Raw genomic sequence first — 26,205 nt, forward strand, 5'->3', positions numbered from 1 at the left:
CTATGGAGTCCTTGAGCTTCTCCTTGCTCATGAGACTTGATTAACACTAATCAATGATTAATTTTCTTTCACTATGCCTCTCTCATGCTTCTTATGATTGCCTATGATACTTAGATTAGATAGATCATAACTAATTAGTGGTTAATCCCTCTCTGATCTTGTGTGGTTTCTCTCTTTTGCTTGTGTGTCCATGTAGGTTTGATTGAAGTGTGGTGCTCGATAGATCTATGTGTGTGTGCTTGCGATTAGTATGTTGCATGATAGGATTAGTGTTGTATGAATCTTACAATCATTAGTGTGTGTGATTGGGTTGATTAGAGGTGAAAAGAAGTGGATGTGGAGATCGCCTTTTATTGTGGCTTAGCTTCTCCATAGGCCAAGAAGCTCACCTCATAGAGTTAACCATTTGTGTTGCCATGATTAGCTCACTAACCGTGTGAGTGTTTCCATGCCCTAGCCGGGTAGCTCATCCGTCTGGATTGATAATTTTTTTGTCCATTGGAGCTATTGCAACGATGGGACCCACAACATTTGGCTCCGTTGCCGGGGACGATGGCCTACACTAGTGTAATTGTGGCATAATCGAATGCGTTCACTCACTAATTTCACTTGTGTGTTTATGTTTTTGTGGATTTTGGATGTGTGTGCATGAAGCAATGTGTTCATAATTCCCTAATGTGTCACCATATCTTGCCAATTGTGTGTTTACACACTCTAATTTTACACTAACCCCTTGCTAATCTGACTAATTTTTGCTAACTTACTAATTTGCTATGAAGAATTGGAGCATTCGACCATTAAATTGATCTTCAATGGAAAGGTAATTAAGGTGGTATTCTCAACCTCCCTAGAATCTAAGGATGTGTAGAATTGTTAGAGATCCCACGATGACGCAATGTAATGTTGATGCAATGCTACGTTGATGCAATGTGGATTGAAATTTTTTCGATTTTTTGTTTTCACGCCGTCGTAATGCCGAAATTTTTAAGATTTAGTGGCGTATGAATTTGACAAGTCTCAATTTCTAATTGGTGTGCCTAATTGAGTTAATTGTATGCTTGGATGGTCAATTGCAAGTGTGTGTGCACTAAAATCAAGTGTGTGCATTCTAATTGAGTGTGTGTATGCTTAATTTTAGGTGCGTGCACTATTTTGCCCATGTTTGTGCACCTAAAAATCAATATGTGCTTAATGATTTTTCAATTGTGATGATTGATTTGTGTTGTGCTCATGCCCAACTAATGATTTGTGAAGTCACATTGCAAATTTGACAAGTTTAACCCTTTTGTGTGCGCACCTTTAAAGATTGGTAAAAACTGCCAATTATTAGTGTGTGTGCATGTGTGTGCCTAAAAAGTGTGTAATTTGCATGGTTGATTCATATTTTGATTGCATATTTGATGTGTGTAATGATTGATTTCTACGTTTTTGTGCTCAAAACAGAGATTTACACACTCCAATTGCGTCAATTTTGACCTAATTTTGCCGGTTTAATTATCTAGTCTTGATTTATATGATTTGTGTGATTTTATTTGGCTGCACTATTCCTCAATGTGTGGAGAATTTGTAGAAATGTTTTGGGTATTTTTCGGATAATTTTTGGTAATTTTTGCATTAATTTTTGGTTAATTCCATAAAAACTTGATATTTTGTGATTTTTACGAGCTATTTTGTGTGTGCGTATTTATGGCATCATTTTGTTCGCATTTGTGCCCTCCATGGTCGAGTTTTAAGTGTCGGAGTTTTGAGTGTTCTACTATTTTAGGGGGTCAGGTTGACGATTGTGTCGTAAATTGCATTTTTGGTAAAATCTTCTATTTTTGGTGTGCTTTTGCGTGTTGAAAATGTTTGGTTGTGAATGACGATGATTTTCTAAGGTTTCTACAAATTTTTGGGACTTTTTTGGATTTTTCGAGCGATTTTTGGGATTTTCATGTTATTTTTTGGAGTTTCGGCTAATTTCCGGCCTAATTTTGGCGTTTGTGGACATTTGAAAATTAAAAAAATTAATTAATAAAAAACGGGTTTCGAGTGTGGACCCCTGTCTTTTCCCGCTTTGCCTTGCGGCGCATAAAAATGTTGTCATGGATGGATCTTTACGGTCTGTAGAGGTAGCTCCGTGTGAACACCACTCACACCCACTCTCTCTAACTTTCTCTTATTCTCTCTCCTCCCCCTGCAAAAATCAATTATTAACATTCCCTCCCTTCCCCCCCTCTCTCTCTCTTCTCTCTTTCTCTCTCTAGCGTGCCCGCATTCTCTCTCTTGCCTCTGTCACGAGGGCGTGTACCCTCTCTCTAACTTTCTCTCATTCTCTCTCCTCCCCCTGCAAAAATTGATTATTAACATTCTCTCCCCTCCCCCTATCACTCTCTCTCTCTTCTCTCCTTCTCTCTCTAGCGTGCCCGCGCTCTCTCTCTCTCTTGCCTCTGTCATGAGGGCGTGTACCCCCTCTTATCTTATTACCCCACACAGTCACACACTCTTGTCGCCAAGCCGTTCTCTCCCTCTCTCTTGCGTTCACACACACACACACACACACACACTACCCAGGTCTCCCGCCCTCTCCCTTGTCTTGTAGTCAAGCCAGGCCTGTCTCTCTCTAATCTCTCTCTGCCCCATTCGGGTCCGGACCCCACTACAGGCGCTACCTCGCGTGCTCGCCTTCAACTCCGGCGGTCACTGTCAACACACACACACACACACACACACTCTACATCGTGTAGACCCCGCCCGTCTTTTCTGTTGACTACACCCCTGCCTTGTTGCCCACGCGCATGCCATTAAAATACTCTCCCTCTCTCCTCCTGCATGCGCTCAGCGGCGCTGCCCCATTAATGGTCTGCTTCGCCCTGCGTGCTACCTTCGCAAAAAGCTAAAATACCCTCTTAGAAAATTCATTTAAAAAATATATTAAAAATTTTACAAAAAAGGAAAAAAACACATAAAAATAGAAAAATAAAAGGCTCACAAAAATCCAATCAAAAAATCAAGAAAAAGGATTAGAAAATTCACAAAAAAATAGAAAAACATAAAAATTCACAGAAAATCTTAAAGAACCCAAAAATCCCACAGATAATTCACAAAATTAATAGAAAACTCAAATAGGTCACAGAAAACTCACAGAAAATTCATTAAAAATCTAAAATTGTCTGAAAAAAGTCCAACAAATCAAGAAATTCATACAAACTCTCAAAAATTCTAAAATTCTCAAAAAAAATCCTTAAAATCAAAACTTTCTTCAAAAAATTGGAAAAAAGCATAAAAAGATCAAAAAAATTAGAAATTTCAAAATTTCATTAAAAAATTAAGAAAAATAGAAAGAAAATTGTCGAATAGCAAAAACCAAAAAAAAATGAGAAAGAGCTAGAGAAAATCAGAAGGAGTCAAAACGAGGCCGAAAAGCAAAAGAACAGGATGATGCAAAGCCTCAAGCTGCTAGAACAGGGGGCACAAAAGTCAAAATCAATGAAAGATAAAGTTCAGAAAGCTAAAGTTCACCACCAAAATCTCCTCCGAAGAGATAGATTCTGCAAGAAAGTACAATGGATCTATTAACATCAAGGGTTATAAGTACAATGGACTTATATCAAAGCAGACCTTATTGAAGATTCATCTCCATCAATCAGAACTTTAGAAGAGCTTAAATCAAATCGGGCAATAGCAAGTGCAGATCAAACAGAGCAAAGAGCAACCACGATAGCTATTGAGCAAAGAATGCCACCAAATCCAGTAAGTTAAGAAGAACTAGGTTGCAAACAACTTGGAAGAAATAGGAAGTCCAAAGATCAATCCGAGAGTTCCAGTCGAATTAGCAGATGCAACTCAAATTGGAAAACAGATTCTCAAGTCACCCTCCATAGAGACACATTTAGATCAAGATGAGACAAGGGCAAAAGCAGAACAAAGATCTTCAATAGAACCAGCAAAATGAGAATATCTATAGTTCTGAGCAGTACAAAAGGAGCAAGTGTCAGATGCAATGCTCTACTAGATAAATTAGCAAAGTGTAATTAAGTTGCAGACAACATCCAGAGTATTCTAGAGATTACTCAGGGCAAGCCAGGTAACAGAGAAATCATGTGTAAGGCTATAAGTCAAGAAGAAATAGTTGCTACCCTTGGCATCCAACATCATGAAGATCAGGTAAAGTTTCAGGTGAAGCCTTCAAAAGACATGCATACAGATGTCATCCTTGGACATCAGTGGTTAGACCAACACAAGGCCTACAAAGAAGATGCAATGCTAAAACTCTCTTTTCCAAGAGGTAGTAAGCAGCAGTTATAGGTACCATTAATGCTAGATTCAGAGTCGCATAAGTCACAAGAATTGAAGATAAATCTTGCATACAAAGGTAAGCTAAAGCGGAACTTCCAACGATTAGCATAGAAGGTGTGACATCTTATGCCTCTACATCAAAGAACCCTCATGGATCAGCTTCTTCAAGCAATTCAGGCTTTTAAAACTTAAAGTCAACTGCTAACCCAGCTAAAACCTCTAAGGAACCACCCAAAAAAGCAAAGATATATCAGCCAAAGTACTCAAGAAATCAAAGGAAAGTCAAGCAAGTGTTTGTTCCGAGCAATTTAGTCCAAGTCAATGATCCAGTTTGGATTAAAGACAGGAAATCAACACAGAAAGACAAACACATGGGATGGATAGCATCACAATGGAGCTTAAAGGAACAAGAGTACTATGGAGGTAACAGACAGATATGGGTACCAAAACTACAGCTTAGAGCATATGAAATAACTTCAAGTCCCTCCCAAGAAAGAAGACCCGCAAGGTATCAACCTTGACAATATTCCAGGATACCTCAAGCTCATTTGTTAAGAGCACTCTTTGGTGAGAGCTCTTGAGGAATGTGGCTATGGAGTCCTTGAGCTTCTCCTTGCTCATGAGACTTAATTAACACTAATCAATGATTCATTCTCTTTCATTATGCCTCTCTCATGCTTCTTATGATTGCCTATGATGCTTAGATTAGCTAGATTGTAACTAATCAGTGCTTAATCTCTCTCTAATCTTGTGTGATTGCCCTCTTTTACTTGTGTGTGCATGTCGGTTTGATTGGAGTGTGGTGCTCGATAAATCTATGTGTGTGTGCTTGCAATTAGTGTGTTGCATGATAGGATTAGTGTTGTGTGCATCTTGCAATCGTTAGTATGTGTGATTGGGTTGATTAGAGGTGAAGAGGAGTGGATGTGGAGATCGCCCTTCATTGTGGCTTAGCTCCTCCATAGGCCGAGAAGCTCACCTCATAGAGTTAACCATTTGTGTTGCCATGATTAGCTCACTAACTGTGTGAGTGTTTCCATGCCCTAGCCGGGTAGCTCATCCCTCCAGATTGAGAACTTTGTTGGTCATTGGAGCTATTGCAACAATGGGACCCCCAACAATTGATGATTATGACATAGATTTTGAAGAGTAAATCGAGGCAAACAAACAAGGAAAAATGTATATGGATAAAAACGAAACTCAGTATTTACAAGTTGAAAACCTTGATGTGATAGAAAAATGGAGGCTAGAAGTAAATACCATAATTCTAGATATGGCAGCAAAAGAAGGACCAACAACTTTAGAATTTGAGGGATATGATCAAGCCGATTTGAAGCCTTTGAAACGGCTTAGCATGGACAATCCTAGGATCGGAGTCTATTGTTGGGAGGATAGAAACCCCAAAGATCTTCTATGGACTTCTCATGCCAAATCAAGACAATTAACACCCATGAAGATCATCTATATCTTCAAAATCAAAGACAAGGGTTCCGCATATCTACCAACCTACCTATTTAGGGATTGTTATAACAATAACTTTGTTATGATGAGTCCTGAGGAGGTGGAACAAACCAAATACCAAGGGTACTCCATAAGGGATTGGATATTGGGACAAGGACCAAAAACTATTCCAAGAGAAACTCTACGAGAGATCTTTTGAGAGTAATGTTAAAAAACCAAAAATTACCTCATCACGAAGAAAACCGGGTGACACTAAAGCCAATCTAGGGCTACATGAGTCACTATTTTCAACGGACTGGTTTGAAGGACTCGGAACAGGACCAACTATCAGGAGTTCGGGAGTTGAACCAAGTAGACGTGTCAGACTAGATAATTTTCAAAAATGGGTCACAAAATATGGTGGATCTAGGGATCCATATGACCACTAAGCAAGCTTTAAACAGGTGCTAAGAGCAGAACGCATATTTGATTTCCATACTCAATTTGAGGGATTTGGAATGGAATTAGAAGGAAAAGCACTGACATGGTTCCAAAACATTCCACCAACGTCAATCATGGACTTAAATACATTAGCTCAAGGATTTGTAGCTGCTAGGAGTCCGAGAGTTAAACCAAGTAGACATGTCAGACCAGCTGATTTTCAAAAATGGGTCACAAAATACAGTGGATCTGGGGATCCATATGACCATTAAGCAAGCTTTAAACAAGTGCTAGGAGAAGAACGCATATTTGATTTCCATACTCAATTTGAGGGATTTGGAATGGCATTAGAAGGAAAAGCAATGACATGGTTCCAAAACATTCCACCAAGGTGAATCATGGACTTCAATACATTAGCTCAAGGATTTGTAGCTGCATGTTCCAAAATGGGGATCAAACATAATATTGTGGCTCAAATCTATAGCTTCAAACAGAAACAAGGTAGGTCTGTTAGGGATTGTGCAACTAGAATGAAACAATACATTTCAAGATGCCTAGAACTAGAAATACTTGCAGAAGAAAGATTGGTATCATTATTTCTAGAGGGACTACTAAACAAAGAACTTCATGCTATATTGTATAGCATGAATCATATGACCCTAGAAGAGTGTGTGTCAGATGCCATTGACGTAGGAGACAATTGTGATATTTTAAATGAAGAAGATGTCCCCAAGGATAATCAAAGTGAGAAAACAACACCCACCAAACAAGCACAAGTGGGAACGGATGCAGCATCACTTACATCCATAGAAGACATGCTCAAAAGGATGAATAACAAGCAAAAAGCACCTTTGAGTGAACCAGGGCAGGGAACACCTCAACAGGGACAACCAATTAGGCCGTAGAAATGGTGTGCAATTGAGGGTAAATGGACCAACCATGAGACCAATGAGTGCTATTATCAACCAAACTATGATGGGAATGTTCAATATGTACCTTTGAGGTCACAATGACAACCCATGTACAGATATCAGCCTAATATGGCCCCAACTCAAAGACCACCAATGGGTATGTAAAGGCCTCAACCTATGTTAGGTCAACAACCTCCATATCCAAGACATAATGCAGTGCCTGGAAAGTACATGCATTCATAGGAAGTCATAGATGAACAAGCACTAGTGCCTGTTACACCCTATGTTGAGCCTAGTCCATCTACAGTAATGGTAGAAGGAGATTGGTATAATTTATATCCACCACCAATGGAAGAATCTGTGACTTGTACTACACCAGAACTTGCACTGATGTACTATGTAGCTAATCAAGGTGTTAGACCTCCGATGGTAAGACCCTTGATTAAGCCAAGAACTAGGAACTTTCATAACTATGTTGCAGACGATCACTAGAAAAATGAATGCCCAGAGCCTGACAAGAACATTAAGCTAGTTGAAGGCTTTTGTATACAATGCTGCAAAAAGGGAGGACACTTCCCTAAAGATTGTCCAAAAAATCCTTTAAACAAAGGTAAAGCAGTAGTAAACGTAGTCCGAGTGATACCCAGAAGCTCATCTGAGAGTGAACCTATTGTTCATATCAAGGTAATCACCAAAGCCTAGGCTAAGAAAAAGAAACATAACTCCTATGATGATTCAGAGAATACTGCAATTTCCTCTCAAAAGACCATGAGAAGCAGAAAAAAAAGGTATGAGATGAGAAACAAAAACAAAGGGCTGAAATCGAGGAGAAAGCCAAGAAACTATTCCAAGAAAAAGTGAAAGAAACTGGAAGAGAAATCAAGGAAACCACGGTGAAATCTGGAGGATCAATTTTGGTAGACAAAATTTTTGAGCCAATCAACACAGCCTTGGAAGCTTACCAAGCGGGACTAAAAGCAGGCCAAGACATGGAAAAAAAAAGGAAAAACTATCCTTCTCCAAAAATGGAAGCAGCTAAGATTGAAGCTTATCAAAATTTGATAAGAAGAGATGTTGGAAAAGCAAAGACCCAAGTTCGAGAGTATGGCAAAACCTGAGGAGCTTGTGATAGGAACCAGCAATAAAACAAAATCCAAAGTTGTGGTAGAGCCCCACCTTGAAACTAAAGAGCCAAAACGCATAGTGCCTGACACCGAAGATACCTTCGATAGAATTCCATTTGTAGAAGAAGACTGGCCAAGACACTTATAGAAAGAAGTGAGAGAGATTAATGATGGGGGCCTAACTCTGAAGTCAACTCCTATAGAGGAAGTTTGGTTATACAATCTCCCTCATGATATGGACATGGATGTACAATCCTTGTATGGGGATTGCGGATCTCAAGCTTCAGGAATGTCTAAACCAATAACTCTGAAAACACTGCCCTCTTACTTGGGAGATAATAAATATGAATCCATAGTGTGTAAAACCACTCAGATAAAAAGAGCGGAACAAACCCTATAGGTAGACAGCATCCATTCAATCATGTCTACACCCATTTAGTGCACTCTTACTTAAGGAGAATTGTTAAAAATCAGACCATATTTATGGAATGATCTACAGAAAACTCTAGAGAAAGTGGAAATAACAGGACTAATCACAAAAAAATTGAGAAAATTGAAACACAAAATGGATAACAAAGAGATTAGATCCATCCCAATGAACAAAGTCGGAGAATACTATGAAGGAGAAGGAAACACAACCCTTTTAGTGAGATATAATGATATAGAAACCATGGAAATACAAGATAGTGGGGCAGGCATAACGATAGCCATGAAAGCAGTATGGGAATCATGGGGACAACCATCCATTAGACAAACTCGAATGAAATTGCAATTGGCTGATGGACACATCGAAAGACCCTTATGACGACTGCTTGAGAAAGTGATAGTTAATTCTTGTGGGATTGATTATCAACACACTTTTGCAACAGTGGACTTTGGAAAGAAGCTCAATTACAAAATCATCTTGGGAAGACCTTTCACGCGACAAGTACAACTTATCCGGGATTGGGGAAACAATTATCTGTACTTGAAGCAAGTGGAATCAATAACAAGAGTTAATCTAAAAGATCACACATATAGAGATGTCATGAAAACGCTCATACAAGAATTTGACTCAGTCTCTTCGGCTGAAACTAATCTTCCATCTTTGTTGAACAAAGACACACATATTTGGATGTTCGGAGCCTCAGAAAACGGGAGCTTAAAACGATAAGAATGTATCTTAGAAAGGGATTGCACAGACGAAGCCTATGTACATGAACCCTTTCCAGAGCATTTGTTTGAACCATTTGAGTGGACTCAAATTTTAGCAACAATGGATGTATGTGTAAATATATCTATGCCTACTCAATTTTGCAATGAGTATGGATATGACATAATTTCCATACAAATGATCTCAACCCTTCACAATAAAAAGATGAAATTCAAGAATCCAAGGACTTAATGAAAGCTCAAAAAGTATTTTCAGACCTCTACTATGATACAATAGATGAGTTAGAAGGACATTTAGCTACCTTAGATGATTTGGGGTTGGAAAAAGAACATGTGAGAGCTAAACTACTCATGAAAGGAGGGGAGGAATTTTTTTTTGACTTTCCAAACCAAGAACCAAGAAGACAGAAATGGTATAGAAGAAAAAGAGACACGAGAAACTTGAAATCTAATCCTATGCCATCAGTCTCGAGTAGAACACAGTTTTTGATGCAGATAGATGTACATGATTGTGTCAAATACAAAATCACTAGTAGATATCCTTTAATCGAGAAGCAGGAAATATCAAAAACATTAAGTAAAACAAGAAAAGAAACTCAAGCAAAACCTAATACCAGGACAAGGATTCAACCATGACACGAGTTGAACGGAGAAAGAAGTATCAAGAGTTAAAGAAAGCTTTAAAGGAGATATTTATCATGGAAATGGAAACCACTGAGGAGGAAGGTAAAGATGTAATGAATGTTCCATCCCATTACAAGAAATATACTCTTCAAGACCGAAACATCATAGTCGAACAACCTGTCAGGGAACTATGAAAACAGGCAAATCCTACGAAGGACCTGAAAACGCAAAAAAGATAGATCCGAACCAGGAGAAGAGCCTAGACCTACCTACATTGCAAATGACCTGACAGAAGAAGAAGAAGAGATTTTGTTAAGCTTACTGAAATAATACTGAGATATCTTTGCTTAGTCTTATAAGGATCTCAAGGGTGTTGATCCAGAAATCTGTCAACATACCATAGCTATGAGAGATGATGCGAAACCAAACAAAAAAAGGCCATACACTTATAATGAAACATTTGCCAGAAAAATCAAAGAAGAGATAGAAAAGCTAAAGGAAGCCAAATTCATTTATGAAATTGAACACACAGATTGGGTGTCTCCAATTGTGGTAGTACCCAAGATTAATGGAAAATTAAGTGTGTGTATCAATCTCAAGAAAGTGAATGCAGCTACCATTAGAGACGACTTTTCTCTTCCAATCACTGAGCATGTTTTAGAACGAGCTGCAGGAAAATAATCTTACAGCTTTTTAGATGGCTTTTTGAGATACAATCAACTTTTGGTTGATCCCAAAAATCAGCATATAACTGCTTTTGCAATTAAATTGGGTATTCTTGCTTATCGGGTTATGCCTTTTGCATTAACGAATGCTCCTGCCACCTTTCAAAGGGTGATGAGCCATGCGTTTAAAGAATAAATTCGGAATTTCTTGGAAGTATATATGGATGATCTATGTGTATATTCATCAATCCGAGCTAATCATTTTGAACACCTCATAAAGGTATTCGAAAAATGTAGACTTTATAGGATTTGCTTAAATCCTGAAAAGTGCATATACATGGGTAGACAAGGAAAAATTAGTGTCTAAAAACGGCATAGCTACTACTGTTATGGATAAAATTCATGTTATTGTTGAATTGCCTAGACCAACAACAGTCAAAGGGGTTCAAGCTTTCATGGGACATTGTGAATATTACAAATGATTCATTTACATGTACGCTATAATTTCAAAACCCATGTATAGCTTGATTACACTCTTTGAATGGACTGATGAGTGTGAAGAATCTTTCATGAAGCTTAAGCAAACTCTCACTTTAGCTCCAATATTGAAAGCACCAGATTGGAAAAAGATATTCCACATACATGTAGATGCTTCCAATTTTTCCATTTGGTGTATCCTAGCTCAACCAAGAGACGGGGAAATTGATTTTCCTATTTCTTATGCTAGTAGACAATTGAATATGGCAAAGAAAAACTATACAACCACCAAAAGGGAAGGATTAGGAATGATCTATACCGTAAAAAAGTATAGACATTACCTATTAGCTAACAAATTTGTGTTATTTGTGGACCACCAAGCCTTGTTGTACTTGGTCAACAAGCCATGCACCACAAGTAGAATAGTGAGATGGTTCATCATTCTTTTGGAATTTGATCTCACTGTAGTTGTGAAAAAGGGCACCACTCATCAAAGAGCAGATCATTTGTCAAGGATTATTTCAAGAGAACCACCCAAGGGAGTAGATGATGATCTATCAGATGCATATTTGTTCTCCGTGGAAATGGTCGAAAAATATGGTAGCGTTGATGACCATATCTCAAGTGGATTCGCAAATACCACTTCCTATTACAACTGGATTAATTGAGCAATCGGCTATGTATCAATTATAGCTAGACGGCTATAAAAAAGAAATCGAGATGGAATATTTCTTTTGTGTATTAATATTGAGGAGAAAAACCAATACCTAATTCAAGCACATAGTACATAGTCAAGCACATAGTACCATAGTAGGACTTCACTTTGCAGAAGACCAAACTATTCGAAGGATCTTGAGACTTGGCGTATTTTGGCCAAATATGAGGAGTGATGTTCACTCATTTGTAAAAAAAAGTCCTCAATGTCAGAAACAAGCACCCATACCTCATGTGACATTGTTTCACTTGTTCCTAAGTGGAGTAACTATCTAGTTACTTACTTATCAAGCTGAACATTTTTTGAGGATATGAGTTAATGCCGCTAAAGAGCAATTGAAATTAAAGCAAGAGACTATACTCTTATTGGAAACCAATTGTATTGAAGAGGTAAGGATCAACATCTGCGTCTTTGTGCAAATGAAGACGAATATATTCTCATTATAGAACAAGCACATGCTGGATTAGCTGGAGGTCACTTTTATAGTGAGACACCGCAAGAGCAATATTAATGGCATGCATATGGTGGCCAACACTTTTTGCAGATGCCAAAGAATATGCTTGAAGGTGTGATGCATGTCAGCAAGAAAAAATGCCAACCCATGTAGATAGTATTCCTTTAAGACCAATGATGGGGGCTAGAGCTTTTGCAAAATGGGATATAGACTTTGTTGGGCCAATACAACCACCTGCTTATAGAACCCAAGCTCAATATATCATTGTAGCTATGGACTATTTGACCAAGTAGGCAGAGGCTAAAGCAACTCAAAAGAATGATGCAAGAACCACAATTGCATTCTTGTATGAGAATGTGTTCACAAGATATGGACTGCCAATAGAAATTGTCAGTGATAGGGGAACTCATTTTCTCAATGAGGTAATTGATTATCTGCTTAATGGATTTATGGTCATCCATAACAAATCAGCTTCCTATCACCCACAAGCAAATGGACAAGCTGAGCATACGAATAAAATTCTTAGATCGGTATTCACTAAAGTGGTTAGTTCAGGACGAACAGATTGGGAAATGAAGCTCCATGCCGCTCTATGGGCTTATAGGGTTTCGTTCAAGACATCTTTAAATGCTACACCCTTTAACCTTGTTTATGGTCTTGATGCCATACTGCCGATAGAATTTCTATTGTCGGCACTAAGGGTAGCTAACGATCTTGAGTGGACTGGACATGAGTTACCAGAGAGTCTTGAAGATTTAGAAAATCTTGCCGAGCAAAGGCTAACTACTGTAGCTCACATCTATGCACAAAAGCGAAAAAAAAAATAGTTTTTTGATTCCCATCTAGTTACAAAAATCTTCAAAAAAAGGGGACTTAGTTTTAGTCTATTCCCTTAAGCAACACATTCCCAAGTTTAAGAAAAAGGGAAATGGACCATCTATCATTGAAGATGTATCTCCAAGTGGAGCAGTTAAGTTGTCCATCCTAGATGGTGAACCAATGGATAATTGGATTAGTGGATGACGTTTAAAGAAGTACAATTTTCCACTAACCAATGAATTGTTAGAAAAGATGCATGCAGCAAAGCAAAGATAGATAAAATGATAGCAGGTTATTGATGAAGCTAAAGAGGAAGCCCGGATTCAAGTACTCAAAAGGAAAGCCACTCTCAAAAATCAACAAATACCTATTTCCATCAACACTTTGGAACTAGATGAACGACTATGGAAATTATAGAAAGATGCAGTGTCAACAGATGAGGAATGGTTAGATGGAATGGACCTTTGCATCAAAGTACACAATCATAGAACAAATACATTGGTTGATACAGGGGCTCGAGTAAATGCAGTCAGTTATTCCACATACAAGAAATCAAGAAGTTAGTCTTTGATAGCTGGAATATCAACTATTAAAGGATGCAACAAGAATCCAACACCGACACTGGGAGTAGTAAACTTAAATGTGATAGTACATGGATGTTCATGCCCTCATCAGTTTGTATGCTTACCAAATGAACACATGAATGAAACAATGATTCTTAGAATCTCATGGATGCGGACGTACAAGGGAGTACCAGATTGGGATACCAATCAGCTCAAGCTATCACCTAAAGAGGGACAACTCATTGTTCCAATTGCACCAAGCAAAGAGGAATGGAAAGGAGGGTACCAGCAGGACAAACCATGAAGAAATCAATCTTCTCCATCCTATAGACAAGCAAATTCAACAAGTAGCATGCAAAGAGTCAGGCATATCTGCGTACCAAAGGCACAACTTAAGGACAAGCCGATTCAAATTTGGGTGCCCAAAACATCATCTACTGTACCAAAGATGGTTCCAAAGTTCAAAACACAAAGAGGATCATCTTCGAGAAGGGAACCTAAAACAAGATGGATTTGGAGGAAAAAGGAGCACCTATCTTCTCCGCAAACTATAACACGGAGGAAGCAGTTGAGGGTTAAGTCTTAAAACACTCGACCACAACATTTCCTTGAAGGAAAAACAAGATGCCAATGGCCAGTTAAATCTCGACAACCATCATTATTAATACCGACATCTCGTAAAATCAGCGTGTCAAAGCATCCTGATGGTACAATAAAGCAAAGAGCGTGCAAGCTACAAGATTTTCTCTTTGGGAGACAGCAAAAGAAAACCTCGACATCAGAAACCCTTGAGTTAATTACTCAAGATCCAACTCTTGCACAACATAATGATTTGAAATGCATTGATCTTCAAAGCATGGTAGAGCCAACCAAGGCTATGCATAGACACGATTGTTCAACCCATGCACACAGTTGTCCCGGAGTACGCCATCTAGAAGGGGTATAAGGGAACTAAGCAATTAAGGGTAATGTTTGAAGAGGGAGGAAAAAGTTTGATATTAACGTGTAATTTTTTGCAAAATTACCTAATAATGCCCTTACAAAATCATCAACAGGGGTAATTTAACTGATAACATCTCCCCAATGAGTGTAAATAGTGTATATACTATCAAAATATCATCGAAAAATGATATTTTTTGTTATTTTTATCATTTTTTCTTGATATCGGGACTTAAAAATAGAGAAATCCACCAAAAAACAATGAAGCAGTGTTTTTCAATGGATTTTCCTAATTATTAATTTTTCACTTTGCTTTTTTATTATATTTTATTATTTTCTTTTATTTTTTCAATAAGCAGGTCAGAAATCAATAATAAATAGCAAATGAGCTCAGATGGAGAGTTTGAAGATACGCTAATGATCAGAAGGACAAGGCGGACAGGCTTAAAAAATTTCAATCAAATCGATAGATGGAAGCGGGCAGCCTAAATTAGGCTGCAAAGGCCTACTTTCGTAAATTCTTGTAGAATGAGCTAATGGAATCCGATTAAAGAAATTTTTTAGTCTAACATAGATTTCACGGCTTAGTAGGACTAACAGGAGAATTTGGGGGGGGCAAAGTTTGGGAAGTCCGAGTATAGATATCCAAGGTAGCCCAAAATCACCTCATTTCTACTAGTCACTCTTGGAGAAGAGAGCTCTCGACCTTCTTCGTGCGAGATTTTCGGAGTCCACAATCACTAGTTTACAATGCCGTCTCACACGAGACATGAGGAGTAGCTTCTCAGGTTATCAATGAACAATTCTGTATGGCCGGGTAGCAAGTCTAAGCTCGGGGAAAAACTCTAGAAACCCAGCAGTGCACGAAGTCCTATGATTCAAAATTGACCATAGCAACTTGTTAGCTCAACCAAATTCAACGAGACTTGGACTCTAGCATGCCCCTATATAATAGAACACTTCTATATCACCAGATGACCATTCGGCAGGGGTCGAGGAGGGTCCCAAGTAAATAATCTAAGTTTTTGCCAGATGCCAGAATTGGATTCTAACTCCACAGTCAGCTTATAGATTGGTTCTATACACAATGTACATGGATGGTTTCACGAAAATAGCCAAGGCAAGCTCTTAAAAAGCAAAAAATAGCTCGAAGGCTACAAAGCGTCAACTTTGATATGTGAATTTTCATGACTGTACTTCTCCATATCTCTGTGCCTTTCTCCTTTTGCGCCTTTCTCAGCTCACTCTACAACCCCCTGTGCACGCTTCTTATCCTTTGCTATGGATAGCAACCTAGAAAGAGCCCAAGGAATGCAGCCCGATAGGTCTCCCCCACAAAGACCCGACATTCTCCCACGAACGTATGTCACCTCTCTCTGTCTCTCTCTTTGTTGTGTTCAGCGGACCTGTATGTGTAGTAGAGTATTGAGGTGTGGATACATTGAGTAATAAATATGGATTTATTCCTTTCAGAGACAGAAGTTACAGCCTCCTCCCAAAATCAGCCGCTTTGTTCACCCCAAGGATGTGGAGGTGCCATTAAAGGCATTTTGCACGACAAAGGAGGATTTTCATAGGGAATATGGGTTAAGTCTTGAGGGGAAAGATGTTAGGAAGTTGACAGATGCAGATGTGCCCATATCCGACTAGATGAAAGTTTTCACGTGTCTTCCAATGAAGGAGGAAAAAGTGCCAATAAAAACAGAAAGGCCGGATCACTACAAGGCACTCTACCAGTTCTATAAGCAGGAGTACCAATCCAAACCACCAAACTATCTGCTGGGAGTCAAGCTTGCACGCGGATATGTTTATTTTGTATGCACAGGTCCGGTAAAGTGGGCTGAGTTTGCATCTGAGGTGGTGAAGAATGTGACCAATGAAGGTCACTTAGATAGGAAAAGAGAACAATGGAAGTTAGAGACTTCCCAAGTATCCACAGGAACCCCAAGTGGTTCTGCCATCTTCTTAGTAAATACCCCATCCGAAAGTACCCCAGTCGGAAGTGGGATTTTTGCGACTACTCACTCTGCGTTTAGTGTTGAAGTATCCACTTCCTTGCAAGAACTTCTTGTTGAGGCTAGAAAATATCATGAAAATGTATCAGTCGAGTGTCAGAAGGCTAAGGATTCTGTGGTCAAATCTGTTTTGTTGATGTGCACCGTTGTGAGGGTGCCCTTGACACCATCCGAATGCACTTCCCTGATGATGCCAATGTACCAACAGACTTGCTTGACAGCCTCCAAGAAAAAATTGACCAAGCAAAAGCCACCCTACAGCAGGCACAGGTATGCTTTTAACTCTATCTGATTGTAGTATAATACTTGCAAAGTACCATACGGTATGATTTTTCATACCAGTAGGATTATATCATATTCGGTAAGGGTAGATGACAATACCGGTAGGATGTTATCATACCGGTAGCATTATATCCTACCGTTACCGGTAGGATGTTATCATACCGATAGGATTATATCCTACCTGTAGGATGTAATCATACCGGTAGGATATAATCCTACCGGTATGATAACATCCTACTGGTATGGTTACATCCGACCACTATGGTTAGATCCGATCGGTATGATAAAATCCGACCGGTATACTATCCAGTATAATAACATCATACCGGTGGGATAACATCATACCGGCAGGATGTAATCATATCGGTATGATAACATCATTATACCAATCTTCAAGCACTCATACCGATTTTATACCTGTTTGACATTGTCTGATAACAGAGGTCTCTTGCCTACAGGAAGAATTATCCAAATCCTTGGAGCGTGAGGAAACCTTTGGTCTCTGTATCACGTTTGTGACAGACATGATTAGTGATAGCGGGAAAAAGAGCAGTGCAATCGGGTGGCCTCTGTACTCGTGCACACTCCAAAAACCACGCCTCATGCAAACAAGCAAAGAACAAAACAAAGGGGGCACCACCCTAAATTAAGAGGTTTAGGGACCTCACACATAGTGCACATAGGCAAGTGAGAATTCTGGCATTATGATGGCATCAAAACATATGGCAAAACACATAGAAACAAATCTTAGGGACCTTATGTAGCATATATATACACAAGACATCAGCTTAACAATACAACGGCATCTGATCATACATAACAAGGATATAGAGAAGCAAGCCAAGGATGGCATAATCCCTTGTCAAAAACAATCAACCCAGCAAGTACGTATGATCCTACTAGCAACACATCAATACCTTAGAGAATGATGGCGAGGATGGTGGCCATGGAGCATGAGAGAAGACTCCTTATTTAGGTTTTAGGCCTAGTAATGTAGCATACTAGAGGGAGAGAGAGAGAGGGAGAGAGAGAGAGGGAGAGAGAGTAGAGCTCCATCCATAGCTCCTCGTTGTGAGCAATGTCGCCATAGCTTCATTGCTTGGTGAAGTGGGTGAAGTTTTGGTTTTAAGTGAGAGAAGGCCTCCTTATATAGGTTTCTGAGAGGGTTTAGGATTAGGGATAAACATGCTTAAATCCGCTGATTGGGGTTACTTTTTGCTTAGGGTGGTCAACAGATTGAGGTCACCTGATATGTCACCATCAAGATATTCTCTAGAGTGATGTGAGAGGGGAGGGCAAATGCTGATTTTTTTGATTGTGACACATGGGGATAAGGCCTTGACCAGCATTTAAGAGCAGGTAAGGTGGCTGTTGAAACTGGAGGTTCTGCACATGTCAGGGGGGGACCTGCTGGGTCCTCCTGAATATCAAATTCTCAAAAAATCCTCAACCATGGCTTCTTTTGACATGTGTTCTTTGAAAAAATCAGCATGTCTCTTTTCAACTCAAAAGTATTTATCCCTGTTGACTCACCTTTACCATAAGATTTTCCCCTTTTCTCCTCCTGTAACTGCATTGTTGATGCCCAATCACTGCTTCTAGTAACAGTGAACTGTTACCTACCAAATACTTATGGTGCAGTAAAAAATATTTACCATGGGTAAAAAAAGTTACTGTAGGTAAAAAGTGATTTGTATTTACCATGTAGGTGAAAATATTTACTGTGGTAAAAAATATTTACTGTCCGTAAAAAAGTGAAAACGGAGTATGCTGTGCTATGAGTCCACACGAACATCCTCGTGTAAATTTCACTAGAAATTCACACCTAGAATGGGCTATTCTGTAAGATATAGGTTGTAGGCATGCATAAGAGCTCGTTCCCACGTATCTTCTGTCCATGGCACTTTTTACTCTTTGGTGCTTGTGAAGTAGATTTTTCTTCTCTTTCGAGATCCCTTGGACTAGAGTATCCTCATCTCCCCAACAACTGACTGTGCCTTTATTGCATCTTCAGAAGGGGTCCTAAAAACCATGCATCATATAGCCCTCCCCCTTAAGCTAAAGGTATTTCATGCCTCTAGCTGTAGGTTGTGCTACAATAGGGTTCTCTTAAATACTTACCCACCTGGTACCAATTAAATTTGCCATGTTACTGCTTTCTTGGCTGATGCACCCTGTTTAGTCCTTTCTGATGAATAATTGTATCCATCCATGACTAACAACTGGTCTCCTAGACCCTTGAAAGCCATACCCCATCCATTGTCAATATCCACTTTCGCTGGTAGCATTCTCTTTTTTCTTTTTTTCTTCTCTTTTTTTTTCTTTTTTTTTTGTGAAACGACTATATACATGATTGTTACCTTAGTTGGAGCTCGAATATGATGAGCTCTCCTTTGAACCATCCTTAGCATTGATTTCACCAGCATATGGCTGTGAAAGACGACATTGGTAGGCCTTCAATCGCCAACCATTTACCGGGGTCTGATGTACCTTACCATCTAGGTCACCTAGTTGGTAACTACCATTTGAGAACCTCTGTATCACTACAAAAGGGCCTTCCCACTTAAGCAAGAACTTACCATCCTTCCTGCGATCAAAGCGATTGTCGTATCTGAGCACTAAAGAACCTTCCTTGATACCTTTCTTGACAAGGTTGCGATTGAACTTCTTTCGTTTCTTCTCTGCCTGGGCTGCATAGTACTTCACTGCTGACTCTCGATCTAGCCCTAACCTCTCCAAATCGATGATTCTTCCTTCCACCTGCTTCTCTTGACTATCCTCTTGATGTGCTTTTAGAACTCGGAGGCTCGCTCTCCAAATCGATGATTCTTCCTTCCACCTGCTTCTCTTGACTATCCTCTTGATGTGCTTTTAGAACTCGGAGGCTCGCTCTCCAAATCAATGATTCTTCCTTCGACCTGCTTCTCTTGACTATCCTCTTGATGTGCTTTTAGAACTCAGAGGCTCGCTAGCTCCACTTCTATAGGCAATAGTGCCTCTTGCCCGTAAACCAAGTGAAAAGGTGTATACCCCAAGGATGTTTTAAAGGATGTTCTGTAGGCCCAAAGTGCTGCATCTAGGTGTTTGTCCCATGCCTTAGGATGTAAATGCACTTGCTTAGTGATGATTTTACATATAAGACCATTTACCTTTTCCACAAGACCATTGCACTGAGGGTAGTATGGTGTAGAGTGCCTGCGCTTGATTTTTAACTTTCTCATCAATTGCCCGACTAAATCAGCTCGAAATCCCGGTCCCCTATCCATGAGAATCTCCAAAGGTGTGCCAAAACGGCAACAAAGGCATTCAAAAATGAAATCACTCACGTCCTTGGCTGTGATGCGCTTTGTGGGACGAGCTTCTGCCCATCTGGTCATGTACTCCACCCCCATAATGATGTATTCCTTCCCTGATTGAGTGCAAGGTAGTGGCCCTATTGCATCTATCCCCCATTTTTCAAATGGCCCATAGGTTTTGATTGGATGCTGATTTTCATGGGTAAGACGCCTTGGTCCAACTTTTTGGCAAACCTCACATGTGCGGCACCAATGTTGTACATCTCGATGGAGGCTTGGCCACGTGAACCCTGCTTGTAAAATCTTTCTGCTAGTAATCTCTTGTGCAAAGTGGCCACCACACACACCTTCATGACAACTAAACAAAATATCCTTTATCTCTTGGGATGCAGGAACTCTCCTTAAGACAACATCTTTCCCTCTACAATACAAGTCCTCATTCACTAAGCTATAGCTGGTAGCCTTTTTTGCCAACCACCTACGTTCACTTTTACTCATACCAGAGGGTGCTTCACAATGCTCAAGAAAGTAAAGTAAATCATGCAGCTCCTCCTTTCCCTGGTATAAAGGACTTTTCACAAGGATAGCACCTACTATGAGAGTTTGTAGTTCTTCACCTGCTAAGGCATCTGCTTCTCGATTTTGATCTCTAGGTACAAAGTGCACTCGAACTTCTTTAAAACCCTTCAACAAGGCCTTTGCTTCCCTCATCTTAACAGACAATTTGTCATTTTTAAAGGCCCATACACCAACCATTTGCTTAACAATCAACATGGAGTCACCAAAAACATTTAGCTTTGTGATGCCCTGAGAAAGACAACATTGCAACCCTAAAACAAGGGCATGGTACTCTGCCTCATTGTTAGAATGAACCTCTTTTAGATGAAACCTTTTTGCAAAGATCTTCTCCTTCTCTGGACCTAATATTACTATGCCTGCTGATGCCTTGTCTTTGGTCCTCTTGTAAGCCCCATCAAAATACAGACTGTGTGCTCCCAGTAGAACTTCAGGCTCCGGGATAGGCGGTACCTTACTAGGTGCCTCTTTCTTGGCCTTCTCATAACACCTTTGTGTGAGGACATCTGCCAAACAAGCACGGGTGGAATCCTCTACTTGTAGTGTGTAGTCAAACTCTTGAAGCTGCACCACCCACTTTGCTATTCTTTGAGACAATTCCATGTGTTGTAGGGCATATGGAAAAACCTCCTCAGTTGTGATCACCACAAATTGTCTCGGAAGTAAGTAAGCCCGAAACTTCTCCACTGCAAACTTAAGAGCTAGCACCAATTGCTCAGTTGCGCTGAAACCCTTTTCAGCAGCTGTCATCACTCTACTAGAGAAGTAGACTGGTCTCATGAGAGATGTCTTTGGGTCTTTTTGCATCAAGACAGCTCCTAGAGCTTTTGGACCTACACTAGGATTTACATAGAATAATTCACCCCATGTGGGTTGTAGGACGACAGGCAATGAGCTCAAAATGGTTTTAACTTCTTGAAAGCACCTTTCACCCTCCTCACTCCATGTCAATGTACTGTGTTTAGTGAGCTGCTGCAAAGGATAGATTGCCTAAGAAAGGAGATGTATGAATCGTCCCATGTAGCGAACCTTTTGAATGAAGGAGACTAGTTGCTTCACGTTTGAAGGAGTAGGTAAAGCTACCAATGTCTTTACATTTTCAAGGTCAGCCTCAATACCATCTTGAGACACAACATGGCCTAGTAGAGTGACCTTGCTCTCACCTATGTGGCACTTGTCTTTATTCAATTGCCCACCCAATTGGGCCAGACGGGTGAAACCTTCATCAACCTTGGACAGATGTACTTCCCTAGAGCTGTAAATGCAAAAATCATCAATGAAGACTCGTATGGACTTACCAAAGTAAGGTTGAAACACCAAGTTCATAAACCTCTGGAAAGTAGCTGGGGCATTAGTTAAACCAAAAGGCATAACTCTATAAGCAAAACACCCCCAAGGTGTTATGAAGGTAGTCTTTCTTTGGTCTTCATCTGCAATTCTGATTTGGAAGTAGCCTGAGTACCCATCACACACTGTGTACCTTTCATGACCAGCCACTTCATTTAGTATTCATCTTGAAAAGGCAAAGGAAAATGGTCCCTTTTTGTGGCTGCGTTTAGAGGCTTGTAATCCACACATACCCTCCACTTCCCATTTTTCTTTGGTGCTACCACAACTGGAGACACCCACTCAGAATCTTCCACTGGGTAGATAAATCCTGCCTTGAGTAATCTTTTTACTTCTTTTAAGAGTGCATCTTGTTGCACTAGCCCTAATCTCCTTAGCCTTTGCACCACTGGTTTGGCACCTTCCTTTAATTGGATATGGTGTTGGGTTACCGTCACTCCTTTAATGTGCTCATAATCAGTTATAAAGAGGCCAGCATGCTTCTTTAGTACCTGCAAATAGGGTTCTCTCTCTTCTTCTAGTAGGTCCTTAGCTAGCATCTCCTCTAAGCCTGTGGCTTCTTCCTTGTTTAGAGAGTCTTGACCACCTTCTCCTTCTGGGTTTCGCAGTATTATACCCATGACTTCCAAAGAGCTAGCATCCTCCTCAGATGACTCATCCTCAGATGAGGAGCAACTGCTTGTGCTCCATTCATCCATAGAAGTCTCCATCTCTAGGTCTTGTTGTCTACCTTGCTTCATGTCATACACAATTTTTTGTTGCTTGCCACCTACCTTATGATTTGGTCGCAACTCAAGGGAACCTGTCTCCCAATCTTGCCTAGCTTTCATAGCCATAAGCCAAGGTCTTCCAAGGATTAGCGGATAGCCCTCCCCCTTAGTTGGGATCACATAAGCATCAATTGAGATTGCCACACCAAAAGCTGAAACCTTCACTTCATTAACCTTTCCCACACAAGCCACCCTTACATTATTTTCCATCTTAGCTTGTAAGGAAGTTTGCTCGTTTACTTCCAAACCCAACCTGTGCATTAATTTCTCTGTCATAACACAAATCTTGGCTCCACCATCTACGTACACATTGGAGACTCGCTGACTCTTAATCTCTGCATCAATGACTGGCACGATATCCTTCATGCCTCTTGCACTAATAGACCCAACTGACTTTGCCTTAGCCCTCCTGGTGCTGACCATCTTAGACCAGGTTCTACGCATCTTTGGGGAAAGGTGGAGGAGTTGCTGCCATGAAATCTTTGGTCCTTGCTTACTCACATCTGTTACCAGGTCGTAAGATATGGATCCTACCCCAAGTGGAAAGTCTTCTACTCCTATGTGCCTCCTTGACCTACTCTTCCTTTTCTTGTCTCCTATCACTTGGGAGGAACCCTCATTCCCTTTATCCGGCTCTGAAGCTTCCATTTCATCAGTTCTTTGTCTCCTAACTCTCTTTATTGGCATGGCAACAGCTTCCTCCATTTTTTCTTTCCCTTTATCCTTACCATTGTCAAGACTTATGACAGAGACAGCCCTGTCCTCCCCTCCCGATGGTAGTGGAGGGATCTCTGCTGGTGCTTGTGGTGGTGGAGGAGGGGGTCTCAATATTTGGATTGGTGGAGCCACGTGTGCATTTTGTCCATTTAGTGGCCTAGCTTGAGGAGGAGTGACTTGCTGGCGAGGAGGTCGTCTTTGATTACCATTTCCTTGATAGCGTCGTGGATGGGGGCAATAATACATGCCGTGACCTACCTCTCCACAGTTGTAGCAAATGTACTCACGTGCTTGCCTTTGTCCTTCTTGTCTATTTCGTTCATTTCCTGGCTAGGGAGCCCTTACACCTTGAACCAGATTGATGGACAGGCTCTCTAGTTGATTGGTGATTTGTTGAAGTAATTCTTGTTGAGAGGACTCTTGGTCTGTTGCTCCTGTCCCTGCTACTACCCTTGCCGTAGGTTGAGCTAGCGGTGGAGGCTCCATTCCCCCTTGTAGTTGAGCTTGGAATTTTAACTTCCTATCCTTCTCCCTTGCATAAGTCATAGCTTTATCAAAGGTATCTGGGAATTTACCTTTTACCTTTTCTCGAAGGATGGGGTAAAGCCTTGCCAGGAAACAGTCCTTCTTTAGGCATTCTGGCGCCCTTTCTCCTTCACCTAGTGATGCACACCATTTCTCCCACAGGTTGGAAAAATTTCCTTCATAGCTTCTATAGTCATTGGGTGATGTTTGGCGTAGCTCTAAGAGCTGTCTCCATATCTCCTCTGGAGGCTCATGGCGGCGAAATTCTTCGATGAAGGCCATCTTTAAGGACTCCCAATCTCTTCTTTCTTCAGGTGCCAAAGTTTGATACCATAATTTTGCACCTTCCCTCAAGACCAAAGGAAAGGCCCTTAACTTAGTAGCTTCGTCATCCCTTCCCGATACCAAAAAGGCCATTTCCAAATTATCCAAAAAGTCTGGAGCAACCTCCCCTGGCTTACCATAAAAATTAGGGAAGGCCATAAGTGAGATAGTAAACAATTACACAAACAGCTCCAATTTATTTTAAAATAGAGTATGGTAATTACAATTTGGAGCTTTAGCACAACTTAGCTCAAAATAGGATGAAGATCGACACATCAAAGGAATGGTAATAGTCTAGTAAGGGTAGAATGACAGGATGAGGAGAGCGCAAGATTTCCCCAAGTCTCTCGGCTCCAAACAACAGGGCTATTCTTTGCTGATAAAAGATTTTTCTATCAATACAAATATTCACACGGATATGACGCACAAAATGGAAAGGAAACATGCGGGGATCATCATTCTCATTATTGGCATCCATACTTACACACAAGAGCCTAGCTTAGTTGCACCACCTTGGGACCAATGAGCCTGATCAGCCACAGAAGGTCAGCACCTCGGATCACTTCGACTCTTCCTGATGCATCTGTGAAGACGTAAGGCATGATGGAAACACTTTGTACAATGCTGAGCCTTTTAGCAAGCAACAATTGGATGCTATTACCATAATCAGCATGACGAATGAAAGTGACACCATTAATGTGCAGCACATCATCAACTAAGATAGTTTCCTTAGATTGAGATAACTTCTTGAAAATTAGCAGCAAAGGTAGGGCAGGGAGGCTTTTCACCCGGTCTCCAAAGCACTTTGGACAATATCCAAAGTGATCCTCACGCGGACAGGAGGTTGGCTTGGGATTGGTGGTGTCTGGATTCACAAAGTGCACTGGGAGCACTCGCAGACGGGCGGCAATCTTGTAGGCAAGCCTTCGCCTCTTTGCTTCAGGAGGATTTAGGGGTGAGAGTCGTGGTTGCAAGTTGGAGGTTGAAGTTGGTTGCTCACTAGCCTTTTTCTTGCCTGTAGTGGTCATGTAATCCCTTATTAATGAGATTAAGCCAAATGTTACCTTACGCTTGAGCACGCGCTGCGGCCTTGGGCCACTTAGGTGTAGAGGTGATCTTCCTCCTCTTAGTCGGCTCCTCAGGAAAGAGAGGTCTGGTGATGCTTTCTCTTCGCTTAATGTGTGTCACAGTACCTTCGTGTATGTTGATGTAGAATATTTCAAGCTCGTGTGTGTTGGAGGTTTCTGGAGCACTCATAGGTTAAGAGGAGAGGTATATCAAGCTCTTCTTCTTACTCTCCTTCGTTGGTGACGATCACGAACAAGGCATGTAGAAGAACTTACTTCTTGAATTTCAATGACACTGCAACCTGGTAACAAGACCTCGATGAAAGCTTTTAAGGCCTCTAAAGCCTCCTCCTCTTCTGTTCTCCAATTTGAAAACTCCTCACGCCATTCGTCCATGTTGTAGATTGCACATATTCATTGCTTGTGGACTGAAGGTCTGTGTAGCCCTCCTCCGTGGGGGCACCAAAATGATAGCGGGAAAAAGAGCAGTGCAATCGGGTGGCCTCTGTACTCATGCACACTCCACAAACCACGCCTCATGCAAACAAGCAAAGGACAAAACAAAGGGGTCACCACCCTAAATTAAGAGGTTTAGGGACCTCACACATAGTGCACATAGGCAAGTGAGACTTCTGGCATTATGATGGCATCAAAACATATGGCAAAACACATAGAAACGAAGCT

Source organism: Adiantum capillus-veneris, chromosome 26 (genome assembly GCF_014529385.1).
Source record: "Adiantum capillus-veneris isolate H3 chromosome 26, ASM1452938v2, whole genome shotgun sequence".
NCBI lineage: Eukaryota > Viridiplantae > Streptophyta > Polypodiopsida > Polypodiales > Pteridaceae > Adiantum > Adiantum capillus-veneris.